Source organism: Periplaneta americana, chromosome 3, assembly GCF_040183065.1.
Source record: "Periplaneta americana isolate PAMFEO1 chromosome 3, P.americana_PAMFEO1_priV1, whole genome shotgun sequence".
Lineage (NCBI taxonomy): Eukaryota > Metazoa > Arthropoda > Insecta > Blattodea > Blattidae > Periplaneta > Periplaneta americana.
The window spans coordinates 49,893,999-49,899,998 of record NC_091119.1 but is presented as its reverse complement, the minus strand read 5'-3'; positions in this window follow the sequence as shown (position 1 = coordinate 49,899,998).

The following is a 6,000-nucleotide window of genomic DNA, read 5'->3' as shown; positions in this document are numbered from 1 at the left end:
TCCGATAATTTTTTAGACAAACGTAAATAACAAAAAGTATGAAGACTCACCTAGTTAATACTGCTTCATCCATGATTTTAAACATGTGAGTGCATTCTCATGCTCCGAATTAAGTGCCGCTCTACTTTTAGTTACAATGTTTCCTGCATCACTAAACATGAAAAAAACTTTTTTTTCTGTCAAGCACTTCTCCACGATCGTTCAATTTAAATGCAAACGTTTCACCGAATTTACCTCTCAAATTCTCATATGATATGATATGATATGATATGATATATGATGATATAATATGAGATATGATATATGATATGATATATGATATATGATATGATATATGATATATGATATGATATATGATATGATATATGATATATGATATGATATGATTTATTTCTACAACTCTTATTTGGTAATGGGTCACCACCACATCTCTGTATTCGTGCTCCCCATTACCTTCTAATTACAATAGCACATACAAACTTTCATTGACGTGTGCAGCCATCTAATTTTACCTTTGTTACCTCTATTACTATAATACATACTCTCATTTACTTTCTAACCTCTCACCTTAAAATTTTCTCTTCTTTTTAATGAACAACTCACCACTTTTATTGTTTACTTATATTGAAGTACTTCCTATCGTCTAAAATTTCCCTAATTTTGAACTAACTTTTATTAACACTATTTAATCATACTCATTCACTTTCTCATATGACATAATGCAGTTTACACTTTTCACAGACCACAGAAAACTGATTTTTTTCTTTATCAAACTAAACACACAACCGTCATATACAAACTCAGTACACAAACTGCAACTGCAAAAGTACAGCGGTTGAAACAGAGGAGTGGCCCCTATTGTAACTTAATCGAATTACCAGATTTTAGAAGAAGAAAATTAGATTAATCGATTAAATCCCATAACACTGTTAAAAACAGTGCTAACTTAATTTTGAACAGCAACTACGGGTATTTCCTTACTCTCACAGTTTGTCCACTATTTATCAGTTTATATCGAGATTTCATATTTTCCTACAGGATGAAACATGTAAGGGGCTGCAAGATCAGGCTGCACGCAGAAAGGGGTAATGCTGAAGACCTTCAAGGAATCAGGCGTTCTCATTTCTTTTCTCTACATGGCCCTTTTCATTTGTGTTGGAAAAAAAAATCTCATATGCTACGACATCTTACGATATTTTCAAATTAATAATCAAACTTTCTTAAAAGAACTGAATAAATGTCATTTCTTTTTAATGAAATCGTTTTCAGTACCATATCTGGTTTCTACTTATTCACCATGTATTTATTGTTTGCCATGTTTGTCTGAAAGTTGACGAAAAATGACGCTAATGCAAATTTTTGTCTACCAAGTAGATCCTATATGTAATTATTTACTTCTGTACTTAACAAAGAACAATTACCAGCATAACAAAGGACTGGACGAGCTTGAGTTTTGTCCCGCCCCTATTCTCCGATGAGGATTTCAATCCCACTTAAGCCAATTATCTGATTTGGGGTTTTCCGAGATTTCTCTCCTCAACTGTAAGGCGAATTTCTGGTAATGACGAACCTTCAGTCACTAAACAAATTATCATCATCATCATCATCATCATCATCATCATTAAAGTTTGGGCCATTGAATTCGTAATATTGAACATTTAAGCTAGACAGTGATGTCAAAGCAAGCACAATTTTCTGACCTTGACGTTGTGCGAGTGGCATCAAGCGCTAGGTGTGGAAGGAGCAAAGATTATGTATATGAATAAGGAGCTTGGTGGATTAAGAAAACAGTGGTGCACAAACTCCAAACAGAACGTGAAATTTTATGTTGTTATTTTATATGGCGATTTGCTGTGTGATATTATCTATATTGTCTGTAAAACAAAGTACTAACACCAGTTTCTTAATATTGCAGTTAATAACATAAGAGTTAAGAAGGAATATTCATATAATTTTCATATTAGTAAAACTATACTAGTATATTAAGTGAATGAAAGATCATTCATAAAGAAATTGATATCCCAAAGAAAGAGATTAAGTATGACATGGTAAGTTGGAATTGATATTGATGGTATCTTTAGCTTTATAAAAGTAATCAATAAACTAATCGAAACAATAATATAGTACAAAGCTAAGTTACCTAGGTATATGTTTCAACTTTAACTAATATTACATAACAAAATCCTTATCGCATTATGCTTTTAAGGTGATATTGGTGCGCAAATTCCTATCATCAGAATATTAAATTATTTTCTCGAAAACTGCTGAAGCTATAGAGCTGACGTTTTCACAACATATGGGCATATATCTTTGTTTATGATGTAACAGTAGTTCCTTTGTTAATTCATTTTCTTACAAACATTGTCTATGCAAACATTTTCATAAATTTGTATACGTATCTTCAATAATACATGTTTACGATATATTAGATTTACGAAAACATTGTTTCGGTACCTGTAAGGCTAATAAATATACATAGGCCTATCTGAAATTTCATCCTTCTGTAAAAAGTTGAGAAAATATTGCTTTTGAATAAAAAGGAAACTCGCGAAAAATGAGCATTAACATTGAAACTTGAATTCTTATAATGCACTTATACTTCTCAGACAAATCTAAAAATTAACATGGATACAGTTTTAATAAGTTCTCTTCCCTTTATCCATTGAATCACTGCTGGCCATCCCTGTATATACAGTAGCTCGACCAAGCGGCATATGCTACCTCACTCGTCTGTCTCTTTCCTTTCCGCTGTAAAGAGCTCAGGCTCTCCTGGGGTCTAAAGCACGCGATTGCCCATATGGGTATCAGTTGACATGACTGTTTTAAGACAACGCCTTCTTCAATGTTGGGACCAGGTTGATCAAAGACAGATATCCAGTACTATTGGACAATGGAGAAGACGCCTACAAATGGTAGTGCGGGAAAATGGCGGTCACATAGAGCATCATCTTTAATTTTGATTTTAAAGATAAAAAATTATTATTAATTTGACCACCATTCAGTTTCTGCATTTTGAAGTAATAAATTGTCTTCAAAACCAAATGTTTGGAATCATTGTGTATTGACCTCCATAAGATATTGAGTCTCAAAGAACATAATAAAAAGTCCTGCTCATATTTAAAGTTTACTCTTTCCAACACTGTATCATTATAAATTAATGTTATATATACATCTTGATTACACAACTTTTAACACTGTATCACTTCGAAATATGTATGATAATAACTTTCTTGTGTTAAATATTATTAACGTACCTTGTTAACATGTTTCGACCTATTTTCGGTCATCTTCGGAACTGGTCGTTGTTGGTCTTAGCGCCTCTTGTTTCCTATGTGGGTGCGTTCGTAGTGTAGAGTCAAAGAGTGTATGTGTTTTGAAATTGAGTTGTGTGTTGAGAATATCGTTGAGGTGTGTTTTCGTGTGTCTGTGTATTTCATATTGTTCTAGTGTGTTGAGTTTCTGGCTTTTTGGTTGGATGTGCAGTATTTCCATGTCTGTGTTGATGTCTTTGTAGGTGTGGTTGGCATTTGTGATGTGTTCTGCATATGTGGAGGTGTTTTGTAATTTTGTTATGGCTATGACGTGTTCTTTGTAACGTGTTTGAAATGATCTGCCTGTCTGTCCTATGTAGAAGTCGTTGCAGGTGTTAAATTTGAGTTGGTATACGCCTGTGTGGTTGTATTTGTTTGTTTATTATTGTTATATATTTTCGAAAATAGAGTATTTCTAATTTTGTGCCTTTTAGTGGCCCACTATGTATATGATGAGTTCCATCAGCTACTGGAAATATGTGACACAAAAAGTTAACTACATGAATGGAAGGTATGATATCTCCCTACTTTCAAACTTACATTTCTCAGAACATTTCTCATGCTATTTATATAACTCTGGTTCTAATGGCCTCAATTCTGAGAGTTCAGTGAATTTTACACAGCTTCTGTGTTCATATTACGTTTGTGTGTAATTGTTATTACGAATGTACACAAGTAAGACCACAATGCGAGCAATATTACATCCAAGACTTTAAATAAAAGCATTTCATTCATGGAAATTCTCCGGATTCTGACAAGTCCTCGTCTTAGTTGAAGACTTATTCATGCAGCAATCCCTAAGGACTCAGTTCGTCGTTACATTAATAAAAATCGGTAAGCCTTTGTAATACGATTTAAACTGAAGTTACGATCCACCTCCCGGTTGACTCCGAGCCAATGTAACGTGCCCTCCACCCCCAACAACCACCCTGGAAGTTCATTCAAGAGAGTGATTTCCACAGACTCTAAGTCTGAAAGATCACGCCCCTTCCGCACCCTCTAATGCTCTGACTCCCTATGCTGTTATAAAAATGGGACATAGGCAATTAAACATGGTCGTAAAGCTTGTAGCGAGCACGGCAATAAAGAGTACAGGACTACCAATCTAAACGGATAAACCATAATGTACCACAAAATGGAAACTGTTATTTCGGTTATAAAATGCAATCCCCGTTCCACTCTTATCTCTTGTAAAATATGGTCAGGTTGTGAAGACCTTGCAATATTTTATTCGAGGTAGGAAGGTCAGTAAAAGAAGCAGGAGATACAGGTACAACAAACCAATTAAAAACTTTAGTGTTTCAATGGAAGAGTGGGCTATCTCCAAAAATTCGCGTTACTGAGTAAGTCAGATATTTAAAATTGCATTATGCAAAATGAGCCGTCATGTCTCTTTTAAAAAGTATATTTATAATAATTTAAAGTGAAAGTTAGTCTTCGAATTTTTTATCGGTTTTAAAAAGATTTTGGAAGTAAATCCCGAAAAGACAAAGTATATGATTATGTCTCGTGATGAGAATATTGTACGTAATGGAAATATAAAAATTGGAAAATTATCTTTTGAAGAGGTGGAGAAGTTCAAATATCTTGGAGCAGCAGTAACAAATATAAATGATACTCGGGAGCAAATTAAACACAGAATAAATATTGTAAATGCGTGTTATTATTCGGTTGAGAAGCTTTTATCATCCAGTCTGCTGTCAAAAAATCTGAAAGTTAGAATTTATAAAACAGTTATATTACCGGTTGTTCTTTATGGTTATGAAACTTGGACTCTCACTTTGAGAGAGGAACATAGGTTAATAGTGTTTGAGAATAAGGTGCTTAGGAAAATATTTGGGACTAAGAGGGATGAAGTTACAGGAGAATGGAGAAAGTTACACAACACAGAACGCATTGTATTCTTCGCCTGACATAATTAGGAACATTAAATCCAGACGCTTGAGTTGGGCAGGGCATGTGGCACATATGGGCGAATTCAGAAATGCATATAGAATGTTAGTTGCGATGCCGGAAGGAAAAATACCTTTAGGGAGGCCGAGACGTAGATGGGAAGATAATATTAAAATGGATTTGAGGGAGGTGGGATATGATGATAGAGAATGGATTAATCTTGCTCAGGATAGGGACCGATGGAGAGCTTATGTGAGGGCGGCAATGAACCTCCGAGTTCCTTAAAAGCTAGTAAGTAAGTAAGTAATTAAGTAAGTAAGGTTTTTTACGACATTTTATAAACATTTTAAGTTATTTAGCGTCTGACTGAGATGAAAATGATAATACCTGTGAAATGAGTCCGGCGTCCAACACCGAAAGTTACACAGCATTTGCTCATATTGGATTGAGGGAAAAGCCCGGTAGAAACCTCAACCAGATAACTTGCCCAGACCGGGAATAGAACCCGGGCCACCTAGTTTCGAGGCCAGTCGTGTAAGTATTACTCCACAGGTGTGGACAGTTTTGAAAAGATGGTGACTCAAGAAAGAAATAATAATATATTTATTATGCGAGCAATTTTCTAAATTTTACAGGATAGGATATAATTATTTCTTTTAAATTGTGTGAAAATTTAATACTTGTATTCATTCATTCATTCATTCATTCATACATTCAGTGTTCGGCCCAAGGGCAGGTCTTTCACTGCAAGCCCAGCTTTCTCCAGTCTTTCCCATTTTCTGCCTTCCTCTTTGTT